The sequence below is a fragment of the Balaenoptera musculus genome, chromosome 11 (assembly GCF_009873245.2).
Source record: "Balaenoptera musculus isolate JJ_BM4_2016_0621 chromosome 11, mBalMus1.pri.v3, whole genome shotgun sequence".
Lineage (NCBI taxonomy): Eukaryota > Metazoa > Chordata > Mammalia > Artiodactyla > Balaenopteridae > Balaenoptera > Balaenoptera musculus.
In genome coordinates this window covers 8,218,935-8,237,002 of record NC_045795.1, presented here as the reverse complement: position 1 = coordinate 8,237,002, position 18,068 = coordinate 8,218,935, and the positions used below count along the sequence as shown (strand labels likewise).

Here is an 18,068-nt window from a genome sequence, read left to right as displayed (position 1 = left end):
TCTAAGAAGAGAGCATGGATCTCGATTCACCAACTAAGTCATTTCACTTTGTTTTGTAGGCAACAGGGAGTTGGTGGAAGTTTTTAAGCAGACAGTGACATGAGGAGATTTGAAAGTTTTCTATGAGAACATCTAGTATTGTGGAGATGCTCATTCAACTAATATCTCCTGAGGACCCACCTTGTGCCCTGTCACAGTTAGAAATTGTTGTGACAGTCCAAGCAATGAAAGTCTAAGGTAGTAGCAGTGGGCATGTATTGAATTGGTCAACAAGATTTAAGATTTAATTTTTTAAATATCAGGATTTGGTGACAGGTTAGATTTAAGAAGCAAGGAAATGTTTGTAATGTCTTAGGACAGAGAGACTGCTATGGACTAAATGTTTATGTCCCCCCCAGATTCTTATGTTGAAGCCTAATCCCCAGTGTGATGGCATTAGGAGATTGACGTTGGGGAGGTAAATAGGTCATGAGGATGGAGCCCTCATGAATGGGATTAGTGTCCTTATAGGAAGAGACAAAGAAGGATCATCTCTCTCCCCCATGTGAGGATACAGCAAGAAGAGAGCCATTTACAAACCAGGAAGAGGACCCTCACCAAAACCCAACTGTGTTGGCACCCTTGGTTTCAGACTTCTAGCCTCCGGAACTGTGAAAAATAAATGTTTGGTTGTTTGAACCATCCAGCCCATGGAATTTTGTTAAAGCAGCTAGAACTGACTAAGACAGAGACTGAAGGGATGATAATGACATTAGTGGAGAGTCAGGAGGAGAAGACTCGCCCCAGACCTAAATGGGAGTAGAGGAGCCCATCCAGAGGGAGAAGTAGAGTGAAAATATGTGAGGTCCATTGGTGGAACAGGAGTAGCAATAAGCGGGGGGGAATGTAGTGAACTGTGAAGGAAGTGAACTGAGCTGAGCGGGATCCCCCAGAGAAAGAAAGAGGGGTCTGAGAGGAAAGAAGTGATCGGTCATTTTAAATGCAACAGAGGAAAGCCATTGTGATGTCTTGGTTTCACCATCTAGGATGCCATGGGTGACATTAACAGGGACTACTGCATGCAGAGCAGGGGGTGGGAGCCAGAGGTCAGGATGGAGGGAACGCAGCGAGGAAGAAGGGAATGGAAGGTGTGGCAGTGGGAGCACACAGTGTAGACGAAACAACTCTTTCAGGAAAGCTGAGCATGAAAGGAAGGAGGCAGAGTAAGAAGAAGAGTGGATAGAATTAAGGCACTAAGTATTAGGGTTTCCGTGAACCTGTGGGCACAGGGCTTTTCGCTTATACGATAGGAAAAGTTGTGGGGAAAATAGAGGAGGGAAAAAAAAAAAATAGAGGAGGGATAAGTTGGATTTCTTTTTAGAATTTCGATTGTCTTAGAGTAAAATACTTGTATAAAAACTAAAGGGAACAAGTGTGTTGGGGTTTTAAGTACCAGGAATCAGTAAAAAATATTTCTAAGTCTTTAGAGTAGGAATCTGTCAATATGGGCTTGTGAAATGGAGACTGCTCCGAGAATCAGGAGGAGGACATGCTCAAGGGAAAGGAAAGCTAAAGAACCAGCCATGGCAGAGCAAAAAGGAGCTGTAAATTATCATGACACTTGGCAGTCCCTCCCTGGGACTGGGTCACTGTCAGGGCAGCAAACCTACCTCGGGAGAGGCATGATTTGACTTGATTTTTTGGTTAAGTGATTGTGTAGGCAATAAAGGAAAATCCAGAAAAATCACCTTATCAAATGACTAATCAACCTTTGGTATTTGATCTGGGAATCTCTACTCAGGGGCAAACCAGTTGGATGTAAATCCACATTTTTGTATATTTAGAAAACAAATGGTCAAAAGTCAGTTAGTTGGAGGAGTCTAATCTCTTCAACCATCGAAAACAGCAGTGTAATTTTATTTTGTATATTCTTATGAATAAGATGTTGCTTTCAAATTCCTATTTCATGTGAAACCAGAACAGCAGTTTGTACAGTTTCCTCAGAAACCGAGCATAATGTGATGGTTTCAGTCTTGTGTTCTGTTTGTGCACAAGAGCGCGCTCAAGGGCAAGGTTGCACACGTGCACGTTGCAAATTGACAGTGGTGGTTACATATATTCGTGTAAATGCCTAGCAAACGTCTTCGAAGAATACATACCAAACAGGTACCAGGGGTTCCCTTTGGGCAAAGCAGAGGCGAGACCTGAAATTAGGGTTGATGGTTGGAAAGCACTTTAATTTTACCTTCAATGTTAGTTTTTTTATAATATAAATTTATTAGTTGTATATTTAAAAAATTAATTTAAAAATTATGGCAAAATCAACACTGACAAGATTTTGCTAATTATTCTTTGGGAAGTCAAAGGTGGTTATCATTTAATAGAGGGATAGGTGATCGAGATATAAGTAATGGACAAATCAGTGCTTGGTGTTTGCCAGATGCTTAAATGCAATGAATGTCTCCAATAAATCAGAACCCTTTATGTTTGTCATCAGTTCTGTCCTGAAAAGGATTCAGTCTTTCTTCCTTTAGCTCTTCTTGGAACGCATGTTTCTTCAAACAGCTGTTCTGTGAGCTAGAAGAATGGTTTCATCTATGAAAATGTCATTTTCCTCCTAATGATAAACATCAAAAATGGTAGCTATTACTATTTTTATTAATCCAATGGTAATGCTTGAAACTATAATTCAAAGGATTGAAGAATGACCAGAGAATGAGGAGCTGGATGGATGAAAGAGTGAAATTCTGCAGAGATCATGAGGGACGCTGAAAGAGCTCACATCAGCATCTTACCTCGGCATGGTGTGAGCTCAGGGCTGGGCTCAGAGCTTCTGGAGAGAGAGGAAAGTTTGGAAAGAAGACCTGACAGAGAGTAGGAAATGAGTGAGAAGATTCCTGAGGAGCAGAAGGGCCTCAGTTGAGGTTACTGAGAGAGAGATGCCAGGAAACAATTTGGCCTTTGTTAACTTTTTCCCAGTGAGTCTGGGTTGCTCTGAAGCATGAGAGAAAGTAGATTGAACTTCCACCTAGGGCTGGGAATGGGTGAACACCCAGAAGAACAAGAACAAGGAAATCGACATTAACATGTTACTGAAATAGCTTTCCATGGGGTTCTGGCAATGTAAGAGCGCGACACTCTAGGACTTGGTTGATGGACGGGAGAACAGAAGAGACGGAAGGCAAAGATGTCCTGTTACAAGAGAGAGAACAGAAGGGTTGTAAGCAGCAAGAGAACAAAAGAGGAAGGTGAATAAGGTTCATTTTGTCATGCCTACTAGACTGGAATTTCTCTTAGGAGCTGATTTTCATTCATTTTTTATTTATCATAGCACTTGTTCAATAAATGCTTTTAATATCGTGAGTGAACCCATTAAGGGGAATCGTGTTCTCACTAGATAATCTACCAACTAAGCTATGAGTTTCTTGAGTGCAGGCCCTGAGTCTTGTGAACTGGTATATCAAAAATGTGCAGGAAAGCTCAGAGGAGTTTTCAGGTCCACAGTAGTTATTGAATGGACAAATGAGCTGGATCTTTTTGAACTCTGATTTCTTCATCTAAAAATGAAAACCACAAGACCAACTCACAGTCCCGAGAAGGGAGGAGGCATACGTTATAATACTAGACAACACTGCTCGTAAAACGTGCCAAACCAACTCTTGAGCATATTCATTTAAATTCCTTAGTGGGCAGCTGATTCCCCAGGGCTAATACTGTCTTCAGTCGTGGAGGGAAATGAGTCAAGCAAATGGAATCATAAATACACACACACACACACACATACACACACACGGACACAACTTGACCATAGACTTTTTAAACTTTTTATCTTCTCAAATTCTCCTCACTTCTTTCTCCTTCACCCCTCAGCCTCCACTTCATACAGCAGGCCCTGCTTGGACCAAATATTCATGACAGATTCAAAACCATTGCCTGGAGGTTAGCTACTGCTTAACAGGTAGTTATAAACCATTCTGTGGTGCTGAGATTCCAGCAATCTGAGATGGCATGAAGAAGCTAATTAAAGCAGTCAAGAAGACTGTGTAAATAAAGATGAAAATGTAAACACAGTCTTCATTGGATACAGTGATTACAAATTACACTTGTTTGTTTTTTGTCAGAACCATCTGTGGTTTGTCAAAATTTTGATATGTGGCATAACCTGCCACTAATCAAAAGAAGAAAACAAACCACAAAAAAAAAAAAAAAAAAGAAGAAGGAAATCTAAGACTGTAAGTAGGAAAACAGACGTAGGAAACTTCCATCTTTCCAAGTGGGAAAAATATTTAACTTGTTTTTTGCAAACAATCTGATCTGTTTTGGACAAAGTCTGAGCTCCTTAGTTTGCCTTCACAGATGTGCCCTCTCTCCATCCTGAAGAGCTCAGCAGTGGGAGGTCCAGGCAGCTCAAAGTGGGGAAAGAAGCCATGAGGATGTAGATGAAATAACAGAGTTAAGGATAATCAAGTTGCCAAACTCAAGGACTTTATTTAAAAGAAGCCCAAGCTTAGTTTTTTTAGAATATCTAGGGTATCATCGACTTATGGAAACAACTAGATAGCATTAATCTTCAAGTTACACTATATAACTGTAAACTATTTTTTCTAAAATTTAGCATTTAAATTTATACTGCACAAACATCTAATGAAGCAAATAATATTTTACTGATAATGGTATTTTACTGATATGGGAAATGCATAGGGGAGCATTTTGAAAAAATTATTTACTGTCTGTACTTCTCCTCTACTTCTATTATGTATCATGAATAAATACTCTGCACTATAAAATAAAAACTTAGAATAACTCTACCTCAAATCTGGACCAGTTCCTGATATATAGCGTGTACTCAAGAATAGTTTTTTAAGGAAAGGGAAGAGAATGAAAAAAAATGGAGTACCTTAACGGTATTTGTACCATGAAGTTTGCTAATTATGTACATGTATAAAGATTAATATAGATCTTCTTATTGTTGATGTATTTATAAGTCCCAATTGCACAAGGCATTGAGCTGAGTTTTTGTTTCTTTGTTTAAAGGTAGCATCTGTTTACGGACAGAGCATTTCTTAGCATGATTCAGGCCAGCTCGACATTTAAAACTAAATAACGTGGATCTGAGTTTCAGAGAAGTATTACAGGAAATTAAAACTAAACAAAACAAAACAACAAGAAAACAGAAGTCGCAAGAGTGCAACAGACAGCATGAGCAGAGTGTAAAGATGAGGGGAAGGCCAAGGACAGCCCTGTCCTTGTCTCGGGGGTGGAGCAGGCAGGAGCAGAAACATCAGGCACCACCACATCATTTCGGAATATTAGTCATTCAAACCATCTCCCTCTTCCCTCAATCCGCTATGCCCCCAAGTCATTTCCTAGGCACCAGCAAGGGGTGGGAAGCGGGGCAAAAAAGGAAAAAAAAACCAAGGACTGAAGTTATGTATAATTTGTCACTAATAATAAGGGTAAGCATGCATATGCTGTTTACTTATTTATTGTGCCAGGTGCTCTTTGAATACATATACTAACTCATTCAATTCTCACAGCAGCCCTTTTATTATTCCCATTTTACAGATGAGGAAGTTGAGGCACAGAAGGATCAAAAGTATTTAAAGAGTAGAGCCATGATCCAAACCCAGGTGGTCAGTCTCAGAGTACTTCCCCTTGTATGCTACTCAAATGCCCAGCTGGAAGAAGACACGGGTTTGGGATGAAATACTTTCAAATTCCCTTTCACATAATCAAATCTAGGCTTCTATATCACGTTGTACGTAGGAATGATCTGTTTGGGTACCTAGCCCCCAGCACACAGAGTACAGGCTCAATAAATACTTGTCAAATGAAAGGATGTTTCATGTCAATTTATAGTAGAACTCTTTAGAACATATTGAGCTCATAAAACCACAAAATCCTAAATTGATTGGTCTTGAAAAGCCTAATTTTTGCCTCAGTGCAGCCTAGAAAGGTGCTTGTGCCACTTAGAAAGTACATCTCACAGAATTTCATGGCGATCCTAATCTAAAGATCTCTTTCTCAAAATAGCAAACGGTGCCGATCCGAACTAGATGGCTCGCCTGTCCCTAAACAACCAGTGGTCCTCAGTGTGTCAGGGGGTCTGACAGAGGGGAAAAAAAAAAAAGATGCACAGAGAGGAAATGAACTGAGACAACATCACTTCACAGCAACCGGAAGGAAAAACACCCACAAGGTCGCCATTCACAGTCTGCGTGTGCAGTTGCTCCGTGGAGAAATGCTCACAGCTGCCTTCAGAAGCAAGTCTAGCGGCTGCAGCAAGACAGAAGCACGGCCATGAGGCAGGACTGAGCCGCCACCTCCCGCCCGCCTGCCCAGAGGGAGGGCAAGGACGCGACCAGAGGATCCCACAGCCTTCCGCCCTGGGTGAGTTCCCAGACACTTGCTGCGGCCTGAGGGGAAGGCAGGAGGCTCACTCAGACTCTGACTTCCTGAGTTGGTGTCAGACAACCCGCTGTGTTCCCTGCTGGGGGCACCCTTATCTGCAGCTGCTGGGAGGGACTCAGCAGGCCTCAGGAGGAAGGAGTCTCCTCCTTCAGGGTGCAACTTAATACCTATGTGATTCTAGTTTCATATCTTCCTGGGTAGGTGCTTCCTGGTGTGTGAAATACATGGCCCCGCCCCCTTCCTAGCGGCCTCGGAGAGCTTACCTGAAATGACCCTGAGCTTTTACTTCTCCTCATTATTTCAGAACCTCTAAGTGTGGGCTGTCACTTACAATTTATGGTGGATTAGTGTCATTTATAATGTCGTTTTCAGCCTCTATGGGAATGATGGGGGGGCAAGAAGTGGTGATGAGAATCAGACTCTGTGTGTATCCAGGCTCTGCAGAGAATGGGTCATTAGTATCCCCTCTGAGGGGTTGGGGACACATTACACTGTTCTCTGTGTCCACACTGGGCCACCCGAACAGCTCCACCCTTACTTTTCTCTGTATATTAATCCATTTAATGTGTTCATTCATTCAATTGCCTTTCTTCCGCAAAAGACTTGAGGCAACTTTTTATCGTGCTGAAATTACTTCAAAATGAAGAACACATACAGCTTTAAAGAGGAAAAGCCCTTCTAAAAGGGTCAGATGCTCTCTCAAGCCGCCAGGAGGTTGGTGAGCAGGCTAGTCCCCGAGCTAGTGACCAGAGGTGAGGGAGGGGCCTCTGGTCTTTTCAGCTCCTGCTTGGAGAGCCCCTCCCTTCCCCCCAGCAGCTGGTTCCCCACCCAGAAGTGGGTGTGAAGAACTAGCCTCCACGACAGAACCCTGGGAACCAGCCAAGCGGTTTTCCTCCTTGTTTCTGTTTGCTCCCAAGTTTGCTTATTTTTAAGGACATTTCTGTTCTAAGAATGGAGCAGAGGGGAGCAGTGGAAAGGGCAGGGTGTGAAATCAGTTTCATGTTAGAGCTCCACCGTTTCTTGTGAATTAGGTCACTAAATTACTGTACAAGTCTCTAGTGAGTATTCACGGTGTGGAAGCCACTTTTAAGTCAAAACTTAAGTAAGATGGAGCAAAACTGACATTGCCCTGCCCCCCAAAAGCTTGTAGTCTGTTGATTAGTCATTACCCAAGTGCAATGAGGACCAGAGCACATCGCAGGGGAGCGTGATCTGCCTGGGCGTCAGCGAGGTTTCCATAGCACAGGGGCCATGACAACTGGAGAAGAACAGGCGTGAACAAGGCAAAGGGCTGGCTGGTGCCAGGTGCAGGGAGCAGCTTATGGCGCTCCCCGGGCGGGAGACCTGAATTGTCCAGCTAAATTAAGGCCAGTGTGGCCAGAGGGAAGAGAAGAGTGGCTCAAGACGAGACTGGAGAAAGAGGCAGCGTTGAAGATGCTGTTTATTCTAAAACTGGTGGAGAAGCTTGGGGTGTCATGGTCTGATCTGCATTTTTAAGAAATCCCTTTTGCTACTGCGTGGAGAATGGATGGGATGGGCCACACCTGCTGACAGGGAGACCGGTTAGAAGGCTGATGCAGTCAGCCAAGCAAGGATATCACTGGGAGTACAGACAAGACAAGGATGGTAGCAGTAGAGGCAGAACTAGACAGATAAAGAGTCATCGAGAAAGGAAAAGCAACAGGACTCGGGGGTAAATAGGAAAGGAGACCCCAGGGGAAGCGTTGAAGACGATCCCCAGTTTTCTGGTTGGGGCATCCGTATGGATGTTGATGCTGCTTGCCGCTCACAGAGACTAGAGTAGCTGGTGGACGACCAGGCCTGGGCTGAGTTCCGCTCTGGAGCGGATGATTTTGGAGGGCCCTGAACACATCCAAAGGCGGACGTCAGCCAGGCAGTTGACATGCTGGTCTAGAGCTCAGAGCAGGGTCCTGGGGATCCTGAACCTATAGATGCTGATTGATGCCATGGGTGTGGATGAAACATCCTTGAGAGAGAATATCAAGTGAGAAATGAGGGGGGTGGCTTAGGATGGAACCTCAAGAAATCCTAACATTCAAATAGAGGGAGAGGAGAATGAGCTCTCTAAGAAGACTAGGTAGTTTCTTGAAAAGTTAAACACAGAATTACCACATGACCCAGCAATTCCACTCCCAGCTATATACCCCAAAGAATTGAAAACAGGGGCTCATGCTTTCATACCAGCACTGTTCACAATCGCGAAAAAGTAGAAACAGCTTAAATGTCCATCAGCAGATGAATGGATAAATAAATTCTGGTATAACCATACGATGGAATATTATTCAGCCACAAAAAAAGAATGAAGGTTCTGGGGTTTCCCTGGTGGCACAGTGGTTGGGAGTCCACCTGCCAATGCAGGGGACACGGGTTCGATGCCTGGTCCAGGAGGATCCCACATGCTGCGGAGCAACTAAGCCCGTGCGCCACAACTACTGAGCCTGTGCTCTAGAGCCCGCGAGCCACAACTACTGAGCCTGCATGCCACAGCTACTGAAGCCTGCACACCTAGAGCCCGTGCTCCGCAACAGGAGAGGCCACCACAGTGAGAAGCCCGCACACCACCGCGAAGAGTAGCTCCCGCTCGCCGCAACTGGAGAAAGCCTGCACGCAGCAACGAAGACCCAAAGCAGCCAAAAATAAATTAAAAAAAAAAAAAAAAGAATGAAGGTCTGATACATGCTACGACGTGTATGAACCTCAAAAAACCAGGCCCCCAAAGTGTATGATTCCATTTAAATGTAATGTCCATAATAGGTAAATCAATAGAAACAGAATGTAGATTGGGGTCTGGGAGCAGGGAAATATGGAGGACAACTGCTTAATGGGTATGGGGCCTCTTTTTGGGGTGATACAAATGTTTTGGAACTAGATAGAGGGGGTGGTTGCACAGCATTGTGAATATATTGAATGTTAGTGAATTGTTCCCTTTACATTGGCTAATTTACATTATGTGAGTTTCACTCAATATTTTTTAAGAAAAGAAAGGAAAAAGAAGACTAGAAAGGTATAACCAGAGGTGCAGGAGAACGCAGACTGTATGACTTTGGTCAAATGACGTAACTCGCGGTGCCTCTTCCTTTATATGTAAATAAGGGGAAATTAATCGCTATCGGGAAGGGCTGTGGGTAAGGATTAAACGTGGTAACAATTTTTAAAGTATCTAGCAGGGAAGGGGCGTAGTAGAAGCAGTCAGAGTCCTGCCTACGTCCTTCGGGCCTCAGCAGGACTGGGCAGACTTCTAACAGCCTGCATCTTTCTCTCATGACCTGAGGGCTTTCTCCAGGCCAGGTAGGGTCACTGTAATTGCCCAAAGACAAATGAAAACGTCCAGAAATTAACTCTCTAATGGGCTGTAAATATCCCAGCTCCCTTGGGCCCGAGTGGAATGACTCTAAGACAGTCTTTCACCTTTTCTCAAAATTTCCACCTGGACTTGTACTGCAGTTGCCCACAGTGGTAGCTGGCTTGGTAATGTGCCCTTAATGGCTTTCCTCTCCTCTTTTCACCCTTCCCTCCCTGCAACACACCTCATATCCACTCAAGGGCCCGGGGTGGGAGAGGGTCCTTCTCATTCCCTTGTGAGGTCCCACTTGGAGAAAGGACCCAGGTACCAGCATGGGGAAGCTCCTTTAGACTTATCCTGTCCTGTACGAAACTACACCACGTGAAGACACATCCTACTGCAAACTGCCTCCACTTTCCACTCTGCTTCTCTGTCTCCCCATAAACTCATTTGATCAAAAGTTCCAAAGTGTGGGACACAATATGATAATTTGATATGGTACCTGGTACCCAGATATGGCATTTAATCACATTGAGTCACTAGGCTTTGTCACACAGAGAAATCTTTTTCCATTTCTCTCTTTTGATCCTCTGTTGTAGACCTGATCTAAAGACCCCTCTAACCTGTGGCCATTTACCTTTGGCACAAAGAGAAAGTAGACCTCAGGCTATAAGCCTGATATCAGCAGGCAATGGTAGCTAGCTAAAATTTAATATCATGGTTTTGTTTTCCTGCATTTTTTTTTTAATGACTACCTTCTAGTAACAACAATGGCAATGTGTTTTTATTTGCAGGAGTGGCATGAAAGTTTTTTTTTTTTTTTTAATTTACATGTCTTTAAGTTTAAAAAAAAGTGTCTATTTATTTTTCTTTTTTTGTTTTTGTTTTCTTCCAGTTTTATTGAGATATGGTTGACATATAGCACTGAATAAGTTTAAGGTGTACAACATAATGATTTGAGTTACATACATCATGAAATGATTATCATAGTAGACATTCATCATCTCATATAGATACAACATTAAAGACATTGAAAAAAAGTATGTTTTCCTTGTGACAAAAATTCTTAGGATTTACTCTCTTAAAAACTTTGCTATATGACGTAGAGCAGTGTTCATTATATTTATCATGTTGCACATGACATCCCTAGTACTTATTTATAACTGGAAGTTTGTGCCTTTTGACCACCTTCCTCCAATTCACCGTCCCCCACCACCCTAAAAGTGAGTCAGTTTAAAGAAAAGAATCGTGTTACTCATTGTACTGGCAGCACACTTGATATGGAAACCCTGGCACGTGGGACTTGACTGAGAGACTGGGCAGGGCTCCCCTAGAGGCGGTGCCCCTCAACGGCACGGCCATGTCCCATCCCACGCGGTCTGCAGGGCCAGGAGTGGCGTGGACGTCCTCGGAAGGGGGTGTCCAAGCCACTCTGTGTGCTGCAGGCTTTTTGGTCATCAAAATAAGCAACTTCACTGTGACCACAGTGGCTCCCAAACGTCCAGGCAGTGATGGGAAAGACTGCTTGAAATCGACACAGCCCCAGGCTCCACTGCAAGGCAGTTCTGCCCTAAGGACAAACCCTGGGGGTTCAGAGTAACTCAGCAGTGGTGAAATAAGGTGACAGGCAGAGGTGCCAATGCGTCCACATTCCTTTTCACATTCACTTCAGATTAGAAGCTTTGATTAAAGGAGGTCTATACCTCAACTCTATTTAATTTCTATAGGCAGCTGTTCTCCCCCAGGGCCCTCCCTCCACTTTCCAAGGAAGGTGGGAAACGAGGGTTGATAATCCAGATAAATTTCATTTTAGAAAAATTTTAAAATAATGCAAAACACTTCATACTACAAAGAGGTACATAAAATGTGTACATACATTCCAAATAATAGTAGAAATAAGAAAACAAATACACGTGTACCCACTGTCCACCTTCCCAACCCTTGAAAGGAACTGCGGTCTTAAGTTTTGTGTTAATCACATTCCGTTACTTTTCAGATTGGCCTCATGTGCCTATATGTGTACATACATGCATATGTGTATGTGCAATTTATATATAAATTAATTTATGTATCGTTTATGTGTATATGCAGTTGATTTCTGCCTGTTTGGGAACTTTAAACGCATGTAATCATACCCTATGCGTTCCTCCGTAACTGGCTCTGTGGCTCAACGTTGTTTTGGAGGGTTATCCGTGTCGATGTAAATACGTGCTGACAACTCATTTTCACGGCTATAGAGCATTCTGTTGTGTAAACAAGTGACAATGTATTTATCGTCTCTATCAATTGACAGTGCTAGGTCATTGCCAAAGGTGAAGACTCGGAGTATGATTGCAGGAAGGCACAATGCTTCCCAAATTTCTCCTTCTCTCATGCACAAAATCCCGCCAGCAGAGGCGTGAAGCTTTGCCTCATGTTAGAAACAGGTTTTAACTGGGGATAAAAGGTGAATGAATTAGGCAGTTGAGAGCCAAAAGGAAAAAGACATCAAAGGAGGAAAGGGGCCTTAAATGGAGGGAAAGAAGAAATAAAAATGACTCCTGGGTGGAGAACTGTGCTGGTTGTGGGCACATTAAGGAACGCTTTCACTCACGCTGTCCACTTCCCCTACCGCATAAACCCCTGGGGCAAGGATCTATGTGGAACTTAGTTTTCAGAAGCATCCTCCGCCCAATCAGCAAGTGGCCACCATGAGTACTAACCACATTGCTAGAGCCTGAAGAGTCCACATTTCATACAAAACTCCCCTGGCGCCTTCCCACTGATGTATTTTTAGATTCATCTTTTCCTTAGAGTATATGGGACTAATTAGCACATAGTCATCAAATGGTACCGTGTCCGTGAACCTTTCGTAACCTTTGGACTAGTTCCGTGACTCTGAAATTCCCCACCCACAGCTTCACTTATAAAGAGTGGAAATATTTAGAGGAAGTGATACTATCAGTGGCTCAGCATCACCATGGCAAGTATTTTCCCCGAAAAGCACAGTAGTAAGCCTGTGCCTTCTCACAGAACAGCATCGCAGCATGGCTGTAGCAAGCTCTGTGTTCTCTTAGCACCTGTTTCTCTAGAGGGAAAATGTGCAGGGGCTTTACATCACAAGAGAGAACGTTGAGGAGGTAATGCTCTCTGTCCTTCCACCAGAGTGAAGAAGTTGAGGTCAATTGCTAGTGTCAGGGATTGTGTCACTGGTCTGGCTTCGGTGACTGTAGGGTCTTGGTGGGTGAGGATACTTCCTGGTACATTACATTTATATATTGACTAGTTCACTGAAAGAGTAAAAGACTAAGGGATACTGCAGAGAAACAGAACCATTAGGATGTGTGTATATATGTACATATAAAGAGAGATTTATTTTAAGGAAATGACTCATGCATTCATGGAAGCTGGCAAGTTCAAAATCTACAGAGTAGACTGGCAGGCTGGAGGCCCAGGGAAGATGTGATGTTGCAGTTGAGCGCAGAGTCAGTCTGCTGGCAGAACTCTTGCTCGAAGCGGAAGTCGGTCTTTTTTCTCTTAAGGCCTTCATCTGATTAGATGAGGCCCACCCAGAGTATGGAGGGTTACCACTTTGCTCAGAGTCTACTGACTTCAATGCTAATCCTACTTAAAAAAATAACTTCACAGCAACATCTGAAATAATGTTTGACCAAATATCCAGGTATGTTTTTTTAACTTGATTTTTTTTTTTTAAACTGAAGTTTAGTTGATTTACAATGTTGTTCCAAATTCTGCTGTACAGCAAAGTGACTCAGTTATACACATACAGACATTCTTTTTTTTTTACTTTCTTTTCCATTATGGTTTACCACAGGATATTGAATATAATTCCCTGTGCTCTGCAGTAGGACCTTGTTGTTTATCCATCCTGTATATGATAGTTTACATCTGGTCATCCCAGTCCTTCCCTCTCCCGACCCCCTCCCCCTTGGCAACCACAAGTCTGTTGTTCTCTATGTCTGTGAGTCTGTTTCTGTTTTGTAGATAGGTTCATTTGTGCCATATTTTAGATTCCACATATAAGTGATACCATATGGTATTATATTTGTCTTTCTCTTTCTGACTTACTTCACTTGGTATGACAATCTCTAGTTGCATCCATGTTGCTTCAAATGGCATTATTTCGTCCTTTTTTATGGCTGAGTAATATTCCACTGTATATACATACCACATCTTCTTTATCCATTCATCTGTTGATGGACATTTAGGTTGTTTCCATGTTTTGGCTATTGTGAATAGTGCTGCTTATCCGGGTATCTTGGGCTGACCAAGGTAACACATGAAATTAACCATCACAGATAACATATCTCCTTTTAGAAAATAATTTAACAGTTATTTATTCAACAATTGTTAAGAGCCCTGTTTGGGCCAGGCACTGTGCATGGTGTTGAGGATCTTATAGTGAAGCCAAGCAGATAAAGTCCCCATCCTCAAGGAGCTCATATGTGGGAAGTGGTCAAGGAATTAAAACGACTTACAGTAGGTTTCATGCCTTCAGGAAGCACTGCAAATATGACTCGAGTCAATCAAATCCAGTTTTCCTTATAATATGGCATTGGATTTAGTGAGGTTGTGTCTTCATGGACTTTATGGTTGACAAGGGACCTCAGCTGTGAATTATATGACGACCATAAACACATTTCAACAATTGTACACCACATGCTCTCCATTATACAGCTTTCAAAAGCACATATAATTCAGTTATGAATGACAGTGAGGATTAACAAATTGCATACAATTGTATTTAAAATAAAATAACCAAGGTATTTAGTACATAGTTATTTAATTTTCTCATAATTTCTTCATTTTTATGGCAAGACAGATAAAAGAACCACTGAATGAAAGTGTTATGATTTTGGAAGGATTGATTTGGGAAGACTTAAGACCACTAGATGGTATTTGTTTGTTTCTTTGGTTGCTTTAAGTTGTTTACTTTCTTGGTTTCTTTTTTCCTTGCATTTTTGGTTTTTTTCCTGAAGCAAAGAGAGGCATTAAATAAGGCATTACTTCATATTGTCTAGAACTGAGAATCCATTTTCTTAAAATGATGAGATTACCTGTGCTGGCTTGCTAAGTGCTGTACGTGGCCGCAGGCAAAGGAGTCTCACACACCTGACCTCCACCCTAAGAACATCGGTATTTTATTAGGATATTTGAGCTGCCAAAAGCTAGCGGTAGTAATCCAATCAAAGTTTTAGGTAAGGGCTGGAGAGGGCCCAAGGATGTATACTACAAAGTGGTGTACCTCAAAGAGTGGAATTTTACTGAAGAAAGCATCGTCAAAACTGTCACCTATTATCTCCAACATAAAGCCCCATTCTCAAGAATCTTACATTTGAGTTGAGGCGAGAGCATACATTTGTAAAACAAAAATCACGTTTAACAAGTAGCTAAATGACCTCCTTGATGTTCCCCCAAAGGCCAAGCATGTGCCCAACTCAGGACTTTTGAACTAGGAGGACCTTCCAGGAGATATGTGCAAGGTTCCTCTCTTTTCTCATCAGGCCCCTCCCTTTCTTCATTCAGCTCTTGAGTCACATGTCACCTTATCATGCCACCCTCCCCTTCCATGCTTTATAAAATAGCCCCATCCCCATCTCACACACCCACTCCACTACCTGCACTTATTATCACCTAACATAGGAGTACCTGTGTGTTTGCTTATTGTCTGTTTCCTGCCCTGAAATGCCTGCTCCATGGGTGCAGGACTTGTTTTGTTCACTGTTATATCTCTAGCACTTGGTAGGTGCTCAGTAAATATCTGTTGAATGAATGGATGAATGACCTAGTGAGTGTTAGGAATGAGCCTAGTGTGTAGGGGAAGAAGAACCATTCAAGCCAGGAAGCCTCCTCAGGAGAGGCGGACTCAGGATGGTCTTTGTAGAATAGGAAGGATATAGAAAAGCATGAGGAGATTGTGACGGGAAGAAAAAGTGGCCTGAGCAAAGAAGCAAGGCATCCGGGCACCAATGCGCTTCCGGGGACCTGCGAGCTGATCCCTTTGACCCAAGTGCAGGTCATGGGAGGGCAGAAGGGGAAGTCATCCCATCCCCTCCCAAGCCCCGGTGGGAGCTGCCACCAGACGAGTGGGCAGCAGGCCTGGCAATCCTTTGTGAAAGCCAGAAGCCCACCCTCTTGGGCTGCACACATCGTAGGCAAAACAGACTTTCCGCAGGAAAGCAAATTTGAATCTGCTCTAGTATTTTAATCACAGCGTGATTGAAAAACAGAGTTCCACTTAACATAGCAGAGCAAAGAATACTTTTGCCCTGAGCATTTTTTCAGAGAAAATGTTGCTGGCTGTTTGCTTTAGCTGTAGGAAAACTTCAGTCATGCTTTTGTGTAATATCTTACTCTAAGCAGGCCTCTGATGCAGGGACTGGCCCTCCTGGGTTCCTGCCAGGATGATTTAGCAGAGAGATACGTCTGTTTCATAGTTAAACAAAGTATTGCAGAGGGAAAAGATTGTTTCACATACACCAATTAACATCCCCAACAATAGCATTCCTTGAATACCCAGTTAGAGAAGTGTTGGTCTGTTCTGTGTCATATTTTCTCTCTGATGAATAACTTATTTCTTAATAGCATAGGTGATCTTCTTGGCCTAACACTCCCTACTTGAGCTCAACCTAGCCCAGGATTCTTTTCTTTTCAGGCTGAGATGAAAGTGTGCGTGTTACTGAAAGTGTGAACACAATCAGAATGTCCATCAGTGACGTCCTTATTATAATTTGGCAATCCGCACTTTGAAATACTATGTTACTGTTAAAAAAAGAATAAAGATGATCTACACACCAAGACATGAAAAGACGTGAACTAAATTCAAAACAACAAATACAATGGAATGTATAGTATAAGCCCATTTTTAATGAAATGGTCATTATTATCTATCTCGTAAAAAAAAAAAAAAAAAGTGATCATTGGAATTCAGAAAATGGGCAGATCCAGGAGGGCTGAAGTAACTGGTGGAGCCTTTAAGAGGGCAGCTCTGGAGCCAACCGCTTGGGTTAGAATTCCTCCTCTACTACCCAGCCGCTGTGTGCTCTTGAGCAATTTACTTTACCTTTCTGTTTCTCAGTGTCTCATCTGCAGAAAGGAGGTAATAACAGTCCTACCTCACTGGTTGGTTTTGAAGGTTCTGAGTCAATACATGGCTTTGAGTGTTCAATATACACCAAGTATCTAAAGCAGTATTTGACACATTAAATACTCGATACTTATTAGCTGGTAGGAGGAAGAGGAGAGAGAATACGTTTTCAAAAATGAAACAGAACCTAAAGAATGAGTAGGGTTTGACAAGAAAAGAGAATTCCAGAAGAGGAGAGTATGGAAATATATATATAGAAAAGTCTTCTAGGATGAATGGAACAATCCAATTTAATTCAATTCAACCTCCGAAAAGAAAGTCAAAATGGTATATATCTCATTATCTAGGTGATAAACAGGATCACAGAGGTACCATTACTTAAAGGAAATATAAGAAGGATTTTTTAAAGTTAGCTTTCCTTTGTCATCGTGTCGACCAACCTGCGTCTCAGTCATCAGTCAGCAAATATTGATGGAGTCCCTACAGGGTGCTGGGCACTGAGGGGAACAAGACCAACAGTCCCTGCCAACATGAAACTTTTTTTCAAGAGAGTTTAAAGTCGGAAAACTACTGGGATCCTTTGTCTCATTTGTGTTGATTTGTAAGGTGCCCAAGTGTTAGAGTAGTTACCTCAGAGTGACTCATTAATAAATAGAAAAAAAAAAAAAATCATTGTATTGCCTTTTTTTTTTTGGCCACACCGTGTGGCTTGCAGGATCTTAGTTCCTTGACCAGGGATTGAACCCACACCCTCTGCAGTGAAAGCCTGGAGTTCAAATCACTGGACCACCAGGGAATTCCCTGTATTAACCTTTAAAGCACAGACGACTCTTGATTTTCTGTGCTAATGAGAAATCACAGGAATAAATATAGTTGATAGATTAAATTATGTTTATTTTACCTATAAGTTAAATAAATCATCATTGTTTGCCTTTTAAGTTCAAAGCCTTCCGGCATCTGTTTGGATTTCTGATTATCCTCCATCCCCATCTCTCCTTCTCAATTTGCAAATGGCCATGTGGGCCCAGGGGGAGACGGGAAAAGCAGCTGTGGTTATCCACGGTAAGTTTTAAGCAGCCCCTAGGTCACTGAGCGGGGTGACCTTGGCAAACACCTTATCACTTTCTCCCAGTAAATAAGTGCATGGGTCCCTGAAACACTGAGGCTTTTGCTTACTACCCCTGACCACACTGAAGAGGCCTTGTGAGAGCCAAGATCCTGTCTTGTAAATCTCTGATTGTTCAAACAGAAAAGCCAGACATTTCACAGTTCGGCAGGATTAATTTG

At 42.6% G+C, this 18,068-nt stretch overlaps 1 protein-coding gene across 2 annotated transcripts in view; it reads left to right on the top strand.

Annotated features, from left to right (window-relative positions):
- NEDD9 (neural precursor cell expressed, developmentally down-regulated 9) overlaps positions 1–18,068 on the top strand; it is a 296,941-nt gene that overhangs the window by 103,221 nt on the left and 175,652 nt on the right. The window contains exon 4 of one of the 2 annotated variants that reach the window (XM_036868227.1): positions 6,013–6,369. The exons of the other annotated variant lie outside the window; for it this stretch is intronic. The gene's annotated coding sequence lies outside the window, so the exon portion shown is untranslated. The remainder of the gene's footprint in view (positions 1–6,012; positions 6,370–18,068) is intronic. 2 annotated transcript variants of the gene reach the window in all.